The 19,164-nt window shown below is 44.7% G+C and overlaps 1 pseudogene; it reads right to left on the bottom strand.

The window, feature by feature from the left end:
- Nucleotides 1-6,793: 6,793 nt before the first annotated feature.
- Nucleotides 6,794-18,477, bottom strand: LOC119320741 (annotated as a pseudogene).
- Between the last annotated feature and the right edge of the window lie 687 nt (nt 18,478-19,164).

Here is a 19,164-nt window from a genome sequence, read left to right as displayed (position 1 = left end):
ACGAGAAGATTAGGGTTATCAGTGCGCGCCGCCGCCGCGTCGTGTGATCCGCCGAGACCGGATCGATTTCTAGTGTGCCACAGTAAGAAGCCGAGTTCGACAGGTGTTCTTTTTCACCAATATCCAAAGCAGCCGCCGTACGCTGCCGCAAGCCCACACAGATAAGTCCAGAGGCTGCCCTCGATCGTGACGTGAAGAGATCCAAACGAGATCGTTTTTCGGTGCGCTGCCGCAAGGCCGCCAGGACCGAGGCACGTCATCAAACAAGGTGTGAGCTACGTTGTTACTGGAGTACTACATCAACTGTAGTTGTACTAGTCCACGTCATCTCAAGGGACAACTGAATCTGTACTCTCGTACTAGTTCAGTTTTTTTGTTCTCCGTTCGTCTGCTACGTCCACTGCCTAATACTACCAGGTGCTATTTACTCTGTTCTATTTGCTCCGCATATTAAATTCTGTCAAGAATTTTTCTATTGGCTTGTACTACTTTGTGTACACAGTTTTATCGACTCATGGCATCCATGAAGTACGATCTTCCGCCGCTGGACCGTGACACAAGGTTTACCCTATGGCAAGTCAAGATGCGGGCGTTGTTGGCACAGTCCGACTATGATGAAGCACTGGATAGTTTTGGGAAGAACCGAATTCAAGATTGGACTGATGAGGAGAAAAGAATTGATTGTAAGGCTTTGTCACAAATTCAACTCCATTTGCATAATAATATTTTGCAGGAAGTTTTGAGCGAGAAAACTGCCGCCGCTCTATGGTTAAAGCTGGAAGGGATTTGCATGACTAAAGATCTCACCAGCAAGATGCATCTGAAGCAAAAATTATTCCTGCACAGGTTACCCGAGGGAGGTAATGTTTTGAATCATATTTCAGAATTTAAAGAGATCATATCTGATCTAGCTGCAATGGAGGTTAAGTATGAAGAAGAAGATACTGCTTTAATGTTACTTTGTTCACTACCAAGTTCTTATACCAATTTTCGAGACACCATATTATACAGTCGTGATACTCTCACACTTAATGAAGTTTATGAAGCTTTGAACTCCAAGGAGAAGATGAAATTAATGGTGCCTCATGACGGTTCAAGTTCATCCCAAGCGGAGGGATTATCTGTTCGTGGCAGGACAAAGGAGAAGAACTCCAATAATGGAAACAGAGGCAAAAGTAAAAACGGATACATGGGCCGGTCGCAATCCAGAGACAAGAAGTATTGCAGATATTGCAGGAGAGACGGGCATGACATCTCTGAGTGTTTCAAGTTGCAGAACAAGGAAAAGAGGAAAGGTAACAAACAAGGTGACAATTCTGCTAACGTTGCTCGTGATGATAGTTCCGATGATGCTCTTGTCGTTATTGCTGGATGTGCTGAGACCAATGATGAGTGGGTACTTGACACTGCATGCACTTTTCATATGTGTCCACATAGAGATTGGTTTAATACTTTTGATTCCACTACTTCTGCTGGTTCCGTTTTGGGTTTTGATAATTCACCATGCAAGATTGAAGGCATAGGTTCCGTTCGAATCAAGATGTTTGATGTCATGATCAGAACTTTGACAGATGTTCGGTATATTTCGAAGATGAAGAGAAATCTTATCTCTGTTAGTGCCCTTGATGCAAAGGGGTACAAGTATTCAGGTGGAGATAGTGTTTTGAAAGTCACCAAAGGTTCCCTTATTGTGATGAAAGGTGATTTAAGTTCGACCAATGGTCTTTATTACCTTCGAGGTTCTACCGTTTCAGGTAACGCTACTCCAGTTGTTTCAAAGAATTCTGATTGTGATGCTGCTAACCTTTGGCATATGCGTCTTGGACATATGAGTGAACTTGGTTTAGCAGAGTTAAACAAGAGAGGTCTTCTTGATGGATATGAACCTACTGAAATTTTGTGAGCACTGTATCTTCGGCAAGCACAAGAGGGTGAAGTTCAATACTTCGACTCACACAACTGAAGGTATTCTTGATTATGTGCATTCTGATTTATGGGAACCATCTCGCAAGAAGTCATTAGGTGGTGCAAGTTACATGCTGACTATCATTGATGATTATTCGAGAAAAGTTTGACCTTATTTCTTGAAGCATAAATATGAAGCATTCTCAGCATTTAAGGAGTGGAAGATTATGATTGAAAGGCAAACTGAAAGGAAGGTAAAAATACTTCGCACTGATAATGGTATGGAATTCTGTTCTAAGCAATTTAAGAATTATTGCAAGTCTGAAGACATTGTCAGACATTACACCGTTCCTTATACTCCTCAACAAAACGGTGTTGCTGAGCGTATGAACAGGACCATTATTTCCAGAGCCCGTTGCATGTTGTCCAATGCAGGTTTGCATAAGCGTTTTTGGGCTGAGGCCGCTTCCGCTGCTTGTTATCTCATTAACCGTTCACCATCTATTGCACTTAATAAGAAAACTCCAATTGAGGTATGGTCTGATTCACCTGCTGATTATTCACAGTTGAGAGTTTTTGGTTGCACTGCTTATGCTCATGTTGATAATGGAAAGTTGGAGCCTAGGGCTGTTAAGTGCATGTTTCTTGGTGTTAAAGGTTTTAAATTGTGGAATCCTGAAACCCAGAAGGTTGTTATTAGCAGAAATGTTATCTTTAATGAATCTGCTATGTTACATGATGTTTCATCTAGTAATGTTCCCGTTGAGAGTGAACAGCAGCCTATTGTTCAGGAGCCTACTGTTCAGGTGGAGCATGTTATTGATTCAGGTGATACATCTGGTAATGAAATTGTTGATGCACATGATGAACCCGTCGTTAATGATGATCATGTCACTCCTAATCCAAATCAGCCTATTGTTCCACCCAGTTGGAATCTTGCACGTGACAGAGTTAGATGGGGTATTAATAAACCTGACAGGTTAATTGAAGAGTGCAATATTGTTTCTTTTGCTTTATCTGTTGCAGAAGAAATTGAAGGTAATGCCGAGCCTTCTTCATATTCCGAGGCTATTATTTCTGGTGATAGTAATAAGTGGATGACCGCTATGCATGATGAGATGGAATCACTTGAAAAGAATGGCACTTGGGATTTAGTAAAATTACCTAGAGAGAAGAAACCTATTCGTTGCAAGTGGGTTTTCAAGAGGAAAGAAGGTATTTCTCCTAATGATGAGACAAGATATAAAGCAAGGTTAGTTTCTAAAGGTTATAGCCAGATTCCAGGTATTGACTATAATGAAGTCTTTTCTCCTGTTGTGAAGCATAGCTCTATTCGCACTTTACTCAGTATTGTTGCCATGCATGATCTTGAGCTTGAACAATTGGATGTTAAAACTGCATTTTTACATGGAGAATTAGAAGAGGATATTTATATGGAACAACCTGAAGGTTTTCTTATTCCTGGAAAAGAAAAGCTTGTCTGCAAGTTAAAGAAATCTCTTTATGGATTGAAGCAATCCCCTAGACAGTGGTACAAGAGATTTGACACCTTTATGCTCTCTCAAGGTTTCAAAAGGTCTAATTATGATAGTTGTGTTTATTTGAAAACTGTCAAAGGTTCAACTATTTACTTGCTCCTTTATGTTGATGATATGCTTATTGCTGCAAAGAGTATGTCAGAGATTAATGAACTAAAGAAGCAATTGAGTAATGAATTTGAGATGAAGGATTTGGGTGCAGCAAAGAAAATTCTTGGCATGGAAATATCTAGAGATAGACCATCTAGAAAAGTATATCTAAGTCAGAAGGGATATATTGATAAAGTTCTTCGTCGTTTTAATATGCATAATGCCAAGCCAGTAAGTACTCCATTAGCTGCACACTTCAAATTGTCATCAGCTTTATGTCCTAAGTCAGATTCCGATATTGAGTACATGTCTAGAGTTCCCTATTCAAGTGCAGTTGGTTCACTTATGTACGCCATGGTTTGTTCTCGTCCTGACTTATCATATGCATTGAGTGTTGTCAGTAGATACATGGCTAATCCTGGAAAAGAGCATTGGAAAGCAGTTCAGTGGATTTTCAGATACATGCGTGGTACTTCTAATGCTTATTTACAGTTTGGGAAAACTGGAGATGGACTTGTTGGTTTTGTTGATTCTGATTTTGCTGGTGATTTGGATAAGAGAAGATTGCTCACAGGTTATGTTTTCACCATTGGTGGTTGTGCTGTGAGTTGGAGAGCAACTTTGCAGTCTATTGTGGCTTGTTCCACTACTGATGCCGAGTATATGGCTATTTCTGAGGCATGCAAAGAAGCTATCTGGTTGAGAGGTTTGTACACTGAGCTTTGTGGAGATTCATCTTGCCCTACCATATTTTCTGACAGTCAAAGTGCCATATATCTTACAAAGAATCCAATGTATCATGAGAGGACAAAGCACATTGATGTTAGATTTCACTATATTCGAGATGTTGTTGCTGAAGGTGATTTGAAAGTATGCAAGATAAGTACTCATGATAATCCTGCTGATATGATGACAAAGCCAGTTCCTACCAATAAGTTTGAGATTTGCTCAGGCTTAGTTGGTATTTCTCACTAGTCCGATGGACTTTCACGCACAAGGTGTTTATGCTCATTTGGATGGAGTTATTCACTTTCTTCGACTACTGGAGGGAATTTGGATCAAGGTGGAGATTGTTAAATTATGATCTAAATTCTAGTACCGTGTTGGACTAGACGTAGTACAAACGGTGTGGGCCTTTGCGTCGACGTCGACGCGTACGAGTACAACTCGTTTACTTGTCCTCCAAGGACTCTCATGTATTGCCCTCTTATATACCCCATGTAGTCGCACTTCAGACGGTCTGTCGTCTCGTGCTTGTAATACTCCTCCATCATAGTGATTGCGCCTTCGTGCGTCCGTGGTTTTCTCTCGCAAGGGTTTCCACGTAAAAATCCGTGTCTCTCTATCTAGTTTATTTCTCGTTATTATCTAACAGTGCCAATTCGGTGCAATCACATTGACTTGGACCATATTCTTGGTAGCACGCCGGTGACCAAAGCCTCATTTCCAATGAAGTACGTGGGACTCCCCCTCTCGGTGTGGCAGCTCAAGAGGGTGGATTTCCAATACCTTGAGGACAAGGTGGCGAGTAAGTTGGTCACTTGGGAGGGGCAAAACATCACCACCATTGGGCACACGACCCTTATCAAATCCGTCATCACCTCCCAAGTGGTGTACGCCATCACGCCTCTCATTGTGCCTCCGAGCTCCCTGCATAATATTAACAAACTCGAGAGGGCCTTCCTCTGGTCAGGTTCTGATAAAATGACCGGGGCCAAGTGCAAGGTCCATTGGGAGATCGTCTGTCGCCCTAAGGAATATGGAGGCCTTGGGGTTCTCAACACTGACAAGTTTGCCTGTGTACTATGGCTAAGATGGTCATGGTATGAGTGGAAGGACCCACGCAAGCACTGGGTGGGCCTTGGTAACCCTTGCATGGAGGAGGACCTTAATTTCTTCTACTCCTCAACGACCATCACCGTTGGCAATGGTGCCAAAACGCCTTTTTGGGACTCTCTGTGGCTCCTTGGGCGAAAGCCTAAAGACATTGCCCCTCTGATCTTTGAGGCCTCCAAGAAAAAAAAGGAAAGTAAGGGAGGCCCTCATTGGAAATGCTTGGATATTTAAGATTGGTCGCGACTTTGTCATCTCTGATGCTCACATATGCCAATCCTTCACCCTCTGGATGCTTGTGCATGATTTCCACCTAGACAATCAGGCGGATGATGACCTTGTTTGTAAGCACTCCAACGATGGGATCTATTCGGCGGCCAGCGCCAATAGGGCCCAATTCCTCGGATTGACGCTTTCACCCATGGACCTCATGGTTAAAGCTTGGGCCCCACCTAAAGTCAAATTCTTTGCTTGGTTGGCTCTACAAGACCGGATCTAGACTGCCGGCCGCCTGGAAAAGCACGGGTGGGCAAACTTCGGTCTTTGTCCCCTTTGTAAAAAGGACGGCAAGTCTGGTGCACACCTATTCTACAAGTGTCGCTTCACCATTCAGCTATGGAATTTGGTCATCCAGAAGTTTGGTCTGGTGCATGTTGACACAACCTCGTGGCATCTGGAGGGGTCCATTATGGAGTGGTGCGACAAGGGAACCGACATTCATAACCCCAATGGACGAGACTTGGCCTCTCTCACAAAGCTCGTCTCCTAGACAATATGGAACGAGAGGAATGCTCGTGTCTTCCGCCACAAGAGTACACCGCCACCAATCCTTCTAAACGCAATCGTTGACGAGGCTAAGCTTTGGGTTACCGTGGGTACAAAGATACTAGGGCTTATTGTATTGCGCGAGTAATTGGCATGTCGTTTTGTTTGTGGCCATTGTAATACTCTAAAATATCTTTTCTCCCTTATTTAATAGATGAGGCAAATCATTTGCCTTCATTTCAAAAAAACATCCTGGTGCAGACTGAGTCACTGGTCTAAGAACAGTCGAAAACTAAACAAACATTCACGCTGCTATCAATCAGGGCAAACTGGGAAGTGTAACTCTGTTTTTTTAGGGAAAGGACAGTAGGAAAGGCTCCTACTGTGTTTTCATATATATGTATAGAGATGTTACACTGTTACATTTTTACAAACAAGTTCCTCCCAACCCAGACAAGCTTGGGTTACGTAGGGGAAGAGAAAGAGCTACTTTTAGTGTAGATCAGAAATAAAAGAAGAAATGAAGGCAGGGTTAGCACCTTTAGTCCTATGTTGGAGGAGGCCAAAGTACTCCTTAAATCTCCTCGACCAACTATCGATGCTTGGAGCAATTCTTCTGAAATGTTTGTTGTTTCTTTCCTTCCACAAACTCCAAGCAGCCACTAGAAATATGTCGAAGAAGAGCGGGCGCCCCAAGATTCGTTACCATGTTGGAGAAGTGTAACTCTGTCCAAGGAGAGAAAGCTGATACATCCATTATCAACTTGACAAAACCTAAAAGGAATGCCGTCAAACTTGTTCTCCATGGTTTCTGGTTCATCCATTGACAGTGGCTTGTCTCTGCGCCAAAACGAATAGCAAAAAGTTATAACGAGACTTCTTTCTCTTTTGAGTTTTCTGGCGGACCTGCCACGCAAGATCTTTGGTCTTCCCCTGGAACCGATAAAAAAAACTGGATCGCTTCTTATGTACTCGCTCAGAATGATTCTTCTCTTTGATCATGATCAATTTCTTTGTGGGTTGTCTCATGTCTCTTGATTAGTTGGTATTTATGTTGGAAATATGCCCTAGAAGCAATAATAAAATGATTATTATTATATTTCCTTGTTCATGATAATTGTCTATTATTCATGCTATAATTGTGTTATCCGGAAATCGTAATACATGTGTGAATACATAGACCACAACATGTCCCTAGTGAGCCTCTAGTTGACTAGCTTGTTGATCAACATATAGTCATGGTTTCCTGACTATGGACATTGGATGTCATTGATAACGGGATCACATCATTAGCAGAATGATGTGATGGACAAGACCCAATCCTAAGCATAGCACAAGATCGTGTAGTTCGTTTGTTAGAGCTTTTCCAATGTCAAGTATCATTTCCTTAGACCATGAGATCGTGTAACTCCCGGATACCGTAGGAGTGCTTTGGGTGTACCAAATGGCACAAGGTAACTGGGTGACTATAAAGGTATACTACAGGTATCCTCGAAAGTGTCTGTTGGGTTGACACGGATCGAGACTGGGATTTGTCACTCAGTATGACGGAGAGGTATCTCTGGGCCCACTCGGTAATGCATCATCATAATTAGCTCAATGTGACCAAGTGGTTGGTCACGGGATCATGCATTACGGTACGAGTAAAGTGACTTGCCGGTAACGAGATTGAACGAGGTATTCGGATACCGACGATCGAATCTCGGGCAAGTAACGTACCGATTGACAAAGGGAATTGTATACGGGATTACTTGAATCCTCAACATCGTGGTTCATTCGATGAGATCATCATGGAACATGTGGGAACAAACATGGGTATCTAGATCCCGCTATTGGTTATTGGCCGGAGAGCTGTCTCGGTCATGACTGCGTGATTCCCGAACCCGTAGGGTCTACACACTTAAGGTTCGGTGACGCTAGGGTTGTAGAGATATTAGTATGCGGTAACCCAAAAGTTTTTTGGAGTCCCGGATGAGATCCCGAACGTCGCGAGGAGTTCTGAAATGGTCCGGAGGTGAAGATTTGTATATAGGAAGTCCAGTTTCGGCCACCGGGAAAGTTTCGGGGGTCACCGGTATTGTACCAGGACCACCGGAAGGGTCCCGGGGGTCCACCGGGTGGGGCCACCTTTCCCGGAGGGCCCCATGGGCTGAAGTGGGAAGGGAACCAGCCCCTGGTGGGCTTGTGCGCCCCCCCTTGGGCCTCCCCTGTGCCTAGGGTTGGAAACCCTAGGGGTGGGGGGCGCCCCACCTGACTTGGGGGGCAAGTCCCCCCTTTGGCCGCCGCCCCCCTTGAGATTGGATCTCTAAGGGCCCCCCCGGGGCCCCTATATAAAGAGGGGGGGAGGGAGGGCTGCGCACCCTAGTCCCTGGCGCCTCCCTCTCCCCCCGCAACACATCTCCCTCTCGCTCAGCTTGGCAAAGCCCTGCCGAGATTCCCCGCTACTTCCACCACCACGCCGTCGTGCCGCTGGATCTCCATCAACCTCTCCTTCCCCCTTGCTGGATCAAGAAGGAGGAGACGTCTTCCCAACCGTACGTGTGTTGAACGCGAAGGTGCCGTCCGTTCTGCACTAGGATTTTCGGTGATTTGGATCACGACGAGTACGACTCCATCAACCCCGTTCTCTTGAACGCTTCCGCTCGCGATCTACAAGGGTATGTAGATGCACTCCTCTCTCTCATTGCTAGATGACTCCATAGATTGATCTTGGTGAAGCGTAGAAATTTTTTATTTTCTGCAACGTTCCCCAATAGTGGCATCATGAGCTAGGTCTATGTGTAGTTTCTATGCACGAGTATAACACAATTTTGTTGTGGGCGTAGATTTTTTCAATTTACTTGCCACTACTAGTCTTATCTTGTTTTGGCGGCATCATGGGATGAAGCGGCCCGGACCGACCTTACACGTACGCTTACGTGAGACAGGTTCCACCGACTGACATGCACTAGTTGCATCAGATGGCTAGCGGGTGTCTCTCTCTCCCACTTTAGTCGGATCGGATTCGATGAAAAGGGTCCCTATGAAGGGTAAATAGAAATTGGCATATCACGTTGTGGTTTTGACGTAGGTAAGAAACGTTCTTACTAGAACCCTATTGCAGCCATGTAAAAACATGCAACAACAATTAGAGGACGTCTAACTTGTTTTTGCAGCATATGCCTTGTGATGTGATATGGCCAAAAGGATGTGATGAATGATATATATGTGATGTATGAGATTGATCATGTTCTTGTAATAGGAATCACGACTTGCATGTCGATGAGTATGACAACCGAAAGGAGCCATAGGAGTTGTCTTAATTATTGTATGACCCGCGTGTCATTGAATAAACGCCATGTAATTACTTTACTTTATTGCTAAACCGTTAGCCATAGTAGTAGAAGTAATAGTTGGCGAACAACTTCATGGAGATACGATGATGGAGATAATGATGATGGAGATCATGGTGTCATGCCGGTGACGATTATGATCATGGCGCCCCGAAGATGGAGATCAAAAGGAGCAAAATGATATTGGCCATATCATATCACTTTTTGATTGCATGTGATGTTTATCATGTTTTTGCATCTTATTTGCTTAGAAATACGGTAGTAAATAATATGATCCCTCATAATAATTTCAAGAAAGTGTTCCCCCTAACTGTGCACCGTTGCAAAAGTTCGTTGTTTCGAAGCACCACGTGATGATCGGGTGTGATAGATTCTAACGTCCACATACAACGGGTGTAAGACAGATTTACACATGCAAAAACACTTAGGTTGACTTGACGAGCCTAGCATGTACAGACATGGCCTTGGAACACAAGAGACCGAAAGGTCGAACATGAGTCATATAGAAGAAATGATCAACATGAAGATGTTCACCGATGGTGATTAGTCCGTCTCACGTGATGATCGGACATGGTCTAGTTGACTCAGATCATGGATCACTTAGATGACTAGAGGCATGTCTATCTGAGTGGGAGTTCATTAAATAATTTGATTAGATGAACTTAATTATAATGAACTTAGTCTAAAAACTTTTGCAATATGTCTTGTAGATCAAATGGCCCACGCTAATGTTGCCCTCAACTTCAACGCGTTCCTAGAGAAAACCAAGCTGAAAAACGATGGCAGCAACTACACGGACTGGGTCCAGAACTTGAGGATCATCCTCATAGTTGCCAAAAGAGCATATGTCCTAGATGCACCGCTAGGTGAAGCACCCGTTTTCCCCGCAACTCAAGATGTTATGAACGCCTGGCAGTCGCATGTTGATGACTACTCCCTTGTTCAGTGCGGCATGCTTTACAGCTTAGAACCGGGGATCCAAAAGCGTTTTGAGCAACACGGAGCATATGAGATGTTCGAAGAGTTGAAAATGGTTTTCCAAGCTCATGCCCGGGTCGAGAGATATGAAGTCTCCGACAAGTTCTATAGTTGTAAGATGGAGGAAAATAGTTCTGTCAGTGAGCACATACTCAAAATGTCTGGGTTGCACAACCGCTTGTCCCAGCTGGACATTAACCTCCCGGACGAGGCGGTCATTGACAGAATCCTTCAGTCGCTCTCACCTAGCTACAAGAGCTTTGTGATGAACTACAATATGCAGGGGATGATGAAAACTATTCCTGAAGTATTTTCAATGCTGAAATCAGCGGAGGTGGAAATCAAAAAGGAACATCAAGTGTTGATGGTCAATAAAACCACTAGTTTCAAGAAAGACAAGGGTAAAAAGAACTTCAAGAAGGACGGCAAGGGAGTTGCCGTGCCCGGTAAGCCAGTTGCCGGGAAGAAGCCAAAGCATGGACCCAAACCTGAGACTGAGTGCTTTTATTGCAAGGGAAGCGGACACTAGAAGCGGAACTGCCCCAAGTACTTAGAAGACAAGAAGGCCGGCAACACTAAAGGTATATGTGATATACATGTAATTGATGTGTACCTTACCAGTACTCGTAGTAGCTCCTGGGTATTTGATACCGGTGCGGTTGCTCATATTTGTAACTCAAACAGGAGCTGCGGAATAAAAAGGACGAGGTGACGATGCGCGTCGGGAATGGTTCCAAGGTCGATGTGATCGCCGTCGGCACGCTACCTCTACATTTACCTACGGGATTAGTTTTAAACCTCAATAATTGTTATTTAGTGCCAGCTTTGAGCATGAACATTTTATCTAGATCTTGTTTAATACGAGATGGCTACTCATTTAAATCCGAGAATAATGGTTGTTCTATTTATATGAGAGATATGTTTTATGGTCATGCCCCGTTGGTCAATGGTTTATTCTTAATGAATCTCGAACGTGATGTTACACATATTAAGATTGATAATGATAGTCCCACATATCTGTGGTACTGCCGCCTTGGTCACATTGGTGTCAAACGCATGAAGAAGCTCCATACAGATGGACTTTTGGAGTCTCTTGATTTCGAATCATTTGACACGTGCGAACCATGCCTCATGGGTAAAATGACCAAGACTCCGTTCTCCGGAACAATGGAGCGAGCAACCAACTTATTGGAAATTATACATACTGATGTGTGCGGTCCAATGAGCATTGAGGCTCGCGGTGGCTATCATTATGTTCTCACTCTCACTGACGACTTAAGTAGATATGGGTATGTCTACTTGATGAAACACAAGTCTGAGACCTTTGAAAAGTTCAAGGAATTTTAGAATGAGGTAGAGAATCAACGTGACCGAAAAATAAAGTTCTTACGATCAGATCGTGGAGGAGAATATTTAAGTCAGGAATTTGGTACGCACTTAAGGAAATGTGGAATCGTTTCACAACTCACGCCGCTTGGAACACCTCAACGTAACGGTGTGTCCGAATGTCGTAATCGCACTCTATTGGATATGGTGCGATCTATGATGTCACTCACCAATTTACCGCTATCATTTTGGGGATACGCTCTAGAGACAGCTACATTCACTTTAAATAGGGCACCGTCTAAATCCGTTGAGATGACACCGTATGAATTATGGTTTGGGAAGAAACCTAAGTTGTCGTTTCTAAAAGTTTGGGGATGCGATGCTTATGTCAAGAAACTTCAACCTGAAAAGCTCGAACCCAAGTCGGAAAAATGTGTCTTCATAGGATACCCTAAGGAAACCATTGGGTATACCTTCTACCTTAGATCCGAAGGCAAGATCTTTGTTCCCAAGAACGGGTCCTTTCTGGAGAAAGAGTTTCTCTCGAAAGAAATAAGTGGGAGGAAAGTAGAACTCGATGAAGTACTGCCTCTTGAACCGGAAAGTAACGCAGCTCAGGAAGATGTTCCTGTGGTGCCTGCACCGACTGGAGAGGAAGTTAATGATGATGATCAAGGTACTTAGGATCAAGTTGCTACTGAACTTCGTTGGTCCACAAGGACACGTTCCACACCAGAATGGTATGGCAACCCTGTCCTAGAAATCATGTTGTTAGACAATGGTGAACCTTTGAACTATGAAGAAGCTATGGAGGGCCCAGATTCCAACAAATGGCTTGAAGCCATGCAATCCGAGATAGGATCCATGTATGAAAACAAAGTGTGGACTTTGACAGACTTGCCCGATGATCGGCGAGCGATAGAAAACAAATGGATCTTTAAGAAGAAGACAGACGCGGATGGTAATGTTACCATCTATAAAGCTCGACTTGTCGCTAAGGGTTATCAGCAAGTTCAAGGGGTTGACTACGATGAGACTTTCTCTCCCGTAGCAAAGCTAAAGTCCGTCCGAATCATGTTAGCAGTTGCCGCATACTATGATTATGAGATATGGCAAATGGACGTCAAAACGGCATTCCTTAACGGCTATCTTAAGGAAGAACTGTATATGATGCAGCCGGAAGGTTTTGTCGATCCTAAGAATGCTAACAAGGTATGCAAGCTCCAGCGATCCATTTATGGGCTGGTGCAAGCATCTCGGAGTTGGAACATTCACTTTGATGAGATGATCAAAGCGTTTGGGTTTATGCAGACTTATGGAGAAGCCTGCATTTACAAGAAAGTGAGTGGGAGCTCTGTAGCATTTCTCATATTATATGTAGATGACATACTTTTGATGGGAAATGATATATAACTTTTGGACAGCATTAAGGCCTACTTGAATAAGTGTTTTTCAATGAAGGACCTTGGAGAAGCTGCTTACATATTAGGCATCAAGATCTATAGGGATAGATCGAGACGCCTCATAGGTCTTTCACAAAGCACATACCTTGATAAGATATTGAAGATGTTCAATATGGATTAGTCCAAGAAGGGGTTCTTGCCTGTGTTGCAAGGTGTGAAATTGAGCTCGGCTCAATGCCCGACCACGGCAGAAGATAGATAAAAGATGAGTGTCATCCCCTATGCCTCGGCTATAGGGTCTATTATGTATGCCATGTTGTGTACTAGACCTGATGTAAACCTTGCCGTAAGTTTGGTAGGAAGGTACCAAAGTAATCCCGGCATGGAACACTGGACAGTGGTCAAGAATATCCTGAAGTACCTGAAAAGGACTAAGGATATGTTTCTCGTTTATGGAGGTGATGAAGAGCTCGTCGTAAAGGGTTACGTCGACGCTAGCTTCGACACAGATCTGGATGACTCTAAGTCACAAACCGGATACGTGTATATTTTGAATGGTGGGGCAGTAAGCTGGTGCAGTTGCAAGCAAAGCGTCATGGCGGGATCTACATGTGAAGCGGAGTACATGGCAGCCTCGGAGGCAGCGCATGAAGCAATCTGGATGAAGGAGTTCGTCACCGACGTAGGAGTCATACCCAATGCGTCGGGGCCAATCACTCTCTTTTGTGACAACACTGGAGCTATTGCCCTTGCCAAGGAGCCTAGTTTTCACAAGAAGACCACGCACATCAAGCGTCGCTTCAACTCCATTCGTGAAAATGTTCAAGATGGAGACATAGATATTTGCATAGTGCATACGGATCAGAATGTCGTATATCCATTGACTAAACCTCTTCCGCGAGCAAAACATGATCAACACCAGAACTCTATGGGTGTTCGATTCATCACAATGTAACTAGATTATTGACTCTAGTGCAAGTGGGAGACTGTTGGAAATATGCCCTAGAGGCAATAATAAAATGATTATTATTATATTTCCTTGTTCATGATAATTGTCTATTATTCATGCTATAATTGTGTTATCCGGAAATCGTAATACATGTGTGAATACATAGACCACATCTCCCTAGTGAGCCTCTAGTTGACTAGCTTGTTGATCAACAGATAGTCATGGTTTCCTGACTATGGACATTGGATGTCATTGATAACGGGATCACATCATTAGGAGAATGATGTGATGGACAAGACCCAATCCTAAGCATAGCACAAGATCGTGTAGTTCGTTTGCTAGAGCTTTTCCAATGTCAAGTATCATTTCCTTAGAACATGAGATCGTGTAACTCCCGGATACCGTAGGAGTGCTTTGGGTGTACCAAACGTCACAACATAACTGGGTGACTATAAAGGTATACTACAGGTATCCCCGAAAGTGTCTGTTGGGTTGACACGGATCGAGACTGGGATTTGTCACTCCGTATGACGGAGAGGTATCTCTGGGCCCACTCGGTAATGCATCATCATAATGAGCTCAATGTGACCAAGTGGTTGGTCACGGGATCATGCATTACGGTACGAGTAAAGTGACTTGCCGGTAACGAGATTGACCGAGGTATTGGGATACCGACGATCGAATCTCGGGCAAGTAACGTACCGATTGACAAAGGGAATTGTATACGGGATTACTTGAATCCTCAACATCGTGGTTCATTCGATGAGATCATCGTGGAACATGTGGGAACCAACATGGGTATCCAGATCCCGCTATTGGTTATTGGCCGGACAGCTGTCTCGGTCATGACTGCGTGATTCCCGAACCCATAGGGTCTACACACTTAAGGTTCGGTGACGCTAGGGTTGTAGAGATATTAGTATGCGGTAACTCGAAAGTTGTTCGGAGTCCCGGATGAGATCCCGGACGTAACGAGGAGTTCCGGAATGGTCCGGAGGTGAAGATTTGTATATAGGAAGTCCAGTTTCGGCCACCGGGAAAGTTTCGGGGGTCACCGATATTGTACCGGGACCACCGGAAGGGTCCCGGGGGTCCACCGGGTGGGGCCACCTATCCCGGAGGGCCCCATGGGCTGAAGTGGGAAGGGGACCAGCCCCTGGTGGGCTAGTGCACCCCCCTTGGGCCTCCCCTGCGCCTAGGGTTGGAAACCCTAGGGGTGGGGGGCGCCCCACCTGACTTGGGGGCCAAGTCCCCCCTTTGGCCGCCGGCCCCCCCCTTGAGATTGGATATCTGAGGGGCCGGCGCCCCCTCAGGGCCCCTATATAAAGAGGGGGGAGGGAGGGCTGCGCACCCTAGTCACTGGCGCCTCCCTCTCCCCCCGCAACACCTCTCCCTCTCGCTGAGCTTGGCGAAGCCCTGCCGAGATTCCCCGCTACTTCCACCACCACGCCGTCGTGCTGCTGGATCTCCATCAACCTATCCTCCCCCCTTGCTGGATCAAGAAGGAGGAGACGTCTTCCCAACCGTACGTGTGTTGAACTCGGAGGTGCCGTCCGTTCGGCACTAGGATCTTCAGTGATTTGGATCACGACGAGTACGACTCCATCAACCCCGTTCTCTTGAACGCTTCCGCTTGCGATCTACAAGGGTATGTAGATGCACTCCTCTCTCTTGTTGCTAGATGACTCCATAGATTGATCTTGGTGAAGCGTAGAAATTTTTTATTTTCTGCAACATTCCCCAACAATTTATCCCCTCAATATCGCAAGTTTCTTACCTCCAAACAAAATATTTACTTGTTACTAATAAAAAATCAAAAGGTTTAGCCTACATTCTTCCTTAGATCCCTTCTTTTACTCCGATAGTATTGCGGATTACAATCGATGCAAAGAAAATGAATGCATTTCCATACTATAATAAACATGGCCAAGAATGATAATCAATGGATTCCGTTAAACCAACCATTAGATATTAAGCCCAAGTTTGTATATTGAGAACCTTTTTTGCATCTCCTACTTCTACAGCTTCTGATAGTTCTGTTCTGCAATTTATTGATGGCTTTGCACACCTCATTGCTACCTACCGACCTATCGTTTCTTAGAATCAGATTTTTTTTCTTTGGTAAAGGTCGGTCTAGAAGACGATAAGAACTTGTGTTAAGTCGCAACTTGCAACTGATGGACACATGATATGCATATAAATATAGGGAACCATGACTGATTGCACGATTTGATTGCAAGAATACTTCAGCTTATTATAACTATGCTTAGAAACCAAAAATATTCCATCACTTTTCTCTAAAATATTCGCTCGCCTTTGATATTAGGCTTAAATTACTTGCATTTTTGTAGCTCAAATGTGATCACCACTCATGCATAACAGAACAAGTAAATTAAATATATGTGCACAAAAAATAATTAACAATATAGAAAATATTTCCATGTGCACAGACAGCCAATAACACATCAAACATCAGACACATCATGCACCTAAATACACAGAAGTTTCAGAACATATACATGATAGGGGAAGTCATACATTTCAAACGATAGACAACTAAAATAATATCAAACATATGACCAAAAACTTAAGCACTCATGTCAAGAGATAACCAGGGCATGGATCACCGTAAACGAAAATTACACACAAGTTTAAAAGCAAATGCATGGATCACTGTAAACGAAAATGATGCACAAGTTTAAAAGCATGGATCCATGCCATCTATGTGAAGGAAAAGTAACATTACCTTAACAAACATATGAGGAAACAAGGGACTCCTGGGAACGACTTCTTAAATTTTCTATTTGGTGGATGCGCTTCTAAGGATGGATACATGCCATCTATGTGCATTCGTTTGAGCAATTTGGTGATGTCATTGCAGGCACCATTGGCTTTATAAAAGCTTTGGTTTGTGTCATCTAGACTCTTGGGGGAATCAATGACTTCACCAGAATGGCTATGCTTCATTTTCTAGGGAATATCATATCGTCCAACAATGTAGCCAAGCAACTTCAAGTGCTTGTAAGTTTGGAAGGCATCCCAGGAGCACCCATAACTTCCTCCTGCAATCTTTCCATAGATTTCCTCCATTCCTATAGTTCCATCCTTATTATCGAGAAGAACCAATGCCCCTCTTTCTGCCAAGAACCTGCATAGTTTGACCACCCAACAACCATTAAAGAGCAAGACGAAGTATTTTTGTATTCAAAAACAAAAACCATGCCATGCGATTCATGCATAATCATTGGCTAAACGTACCTCACCATCCTCTCACCCATGTATGTGACTCCCCAAGACCGACGCTCCAGATGCCGCCCAGTTATTTTGTTATTGCCGTGTGTTTATTTTGTGCTTGCTCTTTTATTTTTGCATTGCATCATGTCACCATGCCATCATATCATTAATTTTTTATAACTCTTATAAATAAATTGTGTGGATCCTCGGTCCATTTAAATTGAGGGATATTCACAATGGTGATTTCTCTTTAGAACATATACTCCCAATATTATTAGGGACATATAATAAATATTCCATTAACTGGAAATCACCCATAACACATTTGCATTATTCTTCAACTCTTCTTTTATCCGACTCAACCTCCTATCCTTCCTTTTTGACCTTTTAGTAAAATTGAGTTGCAATTTTACTTCTCCATAAATGTTCCAAATCTGCCCATAAATCACATCTGGTGTGTCGGGTCACCCCTTATAATTTCAACCCATTTGGAGTTCATTCGAATGGGTTTCGAGATTCAAACTTGCCGAGTTAAATCCAACGCGTGTGGATTTTACTTCCTCTAAAAATCCTCAGGCCATTTTTGTCGAATTCCTCATAACTTTGTGAGTCCGGGAAAATAATCCCTAGGCCCATGGCCTTGGCCAGCCGTGCCCTTGCTAAACCCTAGCCCCGACCCCTCCTCTCGATCTCTCCCTCTCATTCCCCACTCCGCTGCCAGCCACTCGTCCTGATCGGAATCGTCCTCGATCCCCTTTCCCCTCCACTCATCTCCCTCCTCGCGTCAGGGAGAGGAGCTCCCTCGTCCCCACCGTCCTTCGGCTCGTCGCTGCCGGGCGCCTCCTTCTCCTCCCCGTAGCTCCTACGACATGGTTGCGCTGTAGCGCGTCCTCCGTTGCCGGCATGAAGCCTCGCCTGAGACCGCCGCTCCTCCCATCCCTGCAACCGAGGACCTCGTCCCCATGGTCCAGGCTGCCGCATCGAGCTCTTCCCGAAGCCTCCCATGGAGACCGTGCCTTGCTGCCGCTGCTCTTCCGGCGCTCGTTCCCCATCATCTCCGTCGATGCCTCCTCCTTGTCCAACTCCGGTGGCTCCACACCTGCATCTCCACCGGCGCCATCCATCCCAGTTGCCCTGCCGCCTCACCAACAGCAGCTGCGCCGCCTATGTGGCTTCGCCTCCCACAACCCCGCGACGCTACCTCGCCCTTGTCCCCCGTCGCCTCAGTGCCGCCTTCGTCCGCTGCTGTCCGCCTCCCGCTCGTGCCCGAGGACCGAGAACCTCCACCTTGGCCCAGAAGCCCCACCTTGCTCGTGGTTTGCTGATGCCTAGACCATCTCCAGCCAGGGCTCCTTCACCTCCTTGCTGCTGCCACTCGAGGCCCTGGAGTTGCTTCGTTTTGGATCGTCAAGACCGACAACACAAAACTGCCAGTACCTCTACGCACGGATACACCAATACCGTCTTGGATAACGTCAAGTACCACGACAACCATGTCTCATCAAGTTCGTCTATGGAATGAGTACCACTACTTCCTCTGCATCGTACCGAACCCGAACCGCCCCGAAATGCACGCTTCAAAGGTATAACCGCCGAGACGACCTTCCAAGAATGCATGTTGTATGAGATGAACTGTATGTTTGCACCGTGCCCGTTTGCTTTGTGCACGTTCCTCCTCGTTTGCCATGCCGTTAACCCGTGGGAACCCGGTATCCGGGATCACCCCACCTTCTTTTGCATGTTGCGTACGTCCACACTTTCTTTTGCACCGACATCTCGACGAGTTGTCGGATCATCGAAATGTTGTCGTG

The sequence above is a fragment of the Triticum dicoccoides genome, chromosome 6B (genome assembly GCF_002162155.2).
Source record: "Triticum dicoccoides isolate Atlit2015 ecotype Zavitan chromosome 6B, WEW_v2.0, whole genome shotgun sequence".
In the NCBI taxonomy this organism is placed as follows: Eukaryota; Viridiplantae; Streptophyta; class Magnoliopsida; order Poales; family Poaceae; genus Triticum; species Triticum dicoccoides.
This window is presented reverse-complemented; position numbering and strand designations above follow the sequence as displayed.